Here is a 1,782-nt window from a genome sequence, read left to right on the forward strand (position 1 = left end):
GGAGACGATTTTTGGGCAATCTTCAAAGTGTGCATGCTAGAGGTGATCGATCACCTCTATTAAAGGAGAGACGTTCACCGATTCAGAAATGAAGAGACTCCACTCTTCAAAGCCGGATTTTCCGGCGTAAAGATCGCCAGCTCTTCAGACGCAATCCCGGCTTTTCAGAAAGCGTGTGTAACTTTGTCAAAAGCTCCCGACTTTTCAGAAGACGCGTGGAGGCCGAGAAAGCAGCTACACACTTTTTCCGACAAACGTGGGTGACAAAGCCGAAAGCTCCCGGCTTTTCAGAAAGTGAGTGCAACTTTGTCAAAAGCTCCCGGCTTTTCAAAAAGCGCGTGCCACTTTGTCAAAAGCTCCCGGCTTTTCAGAAGACGCGTGGAGGACATTGCCGCATCCGCACTGCCACTTGCCATTACAATTCCTATATACATCAACATTCATGGCAAGGCATACACCCACAAACGCATAACTTTCCTTCTCGGCCGAAAATGTAAGCTGCAACCAACCCTCTCAAACATGCTCAGTTTTCTCCTTCTCTTGAGAACACATTTTCAACCATGGATGTATCCCCCAAAGAAGATACCAAATGCCTGAAGTACAAAGGAGGCAAGAGGAAACGATAGATTGAAGCATGTGGAGACAAGCACAACAAATACATGTGCTGATTCATTCACGGCTTCTTCAAAAGCAAAGGTATCTCATATCATCAAGGTCAAAAGCAAAAGTATCTCATATCATGCTCTTTCCCTGTCCTTTTCTTTGTCCTTGTTCTTACTCGCATGGTAAAGTGAAAGAAGCAATCAGCCGGCACTTGGAGTCAGTCTTCCGATCTGGTTCCGACTGCCTGGAATCTATTCCCTGGTTGCTTACCTAGCGTTGCTCTCGAGTAGTCATCTTCAACGGTTGATACACTTCCAGAGAAGGGACCACTTCTGCAAGGGGGGAGCAAGTAAGGCAAGTGAAAATGATACATTGAAGCATGTGGAGACAAGCAACAACTGCATATGCTGAGCTATCCTCTAACCCTCTTCAATACGAATTGGAAAGATTGAACAAAGAAACAAATAAAAGGAGGAAGCTCAGACCTTCGAGGGAGACCAAAAGAATCCTGCTGCCCAGTTCAAGAGTAGCACAAAGGAAAATCAACGAGTGGAGGAGACCAAAAGAATCCTCCAGCCCAGTTCAAGAGTAAGCCTGTGGAATCACCAAGATTAACCCATGCATTCAACAAAGGAAGACCGAGAAAGCACTCCAATTCCAGATTTGCGTCCCTAAACTCTTCTCTTTGTTAGTTACATTCTGCCATGTTTAGTATGTATAAATGCTGTTTGTGTGTTTACTTATGTTTTATGTAAATCTATGCTTAAAACATTGAGGACAATGTGTGATTTAAGTGTGGGGGGGGGGGGGTAACTAAGTATATTTGATGCAAATTCGTGGGATTTTATCACCCATAACTTCAAATGTTGTTCTTTGTTGTTTTAAGGTGTTTTTAAGATGTTTTAGAGTGTTTTAGTATGTTTTGTTTTTATAACTCCGAAAATCACATAAAAATTTGAAACAAATGTTTTGAAAAGCCTAAAAAAAGTGTTTTGAGTCGTTTTGTGTGTTTGTGTCTTAGGGTACCTTCCAACACAATGATAAGGATTTGGTTTGTAATTGCATGACTGTTAAAAAGAGTTATGAACATAGAGAAAAGTTTGATTTACTCTTGGTATATGCTTGGTTATGGTTATAATGTATAACTTCACATGCAATCATAAAAGAAAAATTCATTTT

Source organism: the organism of the source record quoted next, unplaced genomic scaffold, assembly GCF_019419815.1.
Source record: "Pyrus x bretschneideri cultivar Hongxiangsu unplaced genomic scaffold, Pyrus_bretschneideri_v1 Contig106, whole genome shotgun sequence".
Lineage (NCBI taxonomy): Eukaryota > Viridiplantae > Streptophyta > Magnoliopsida > Rosales > Rosaceae > Pyrus > Pyrus x bretschneideri.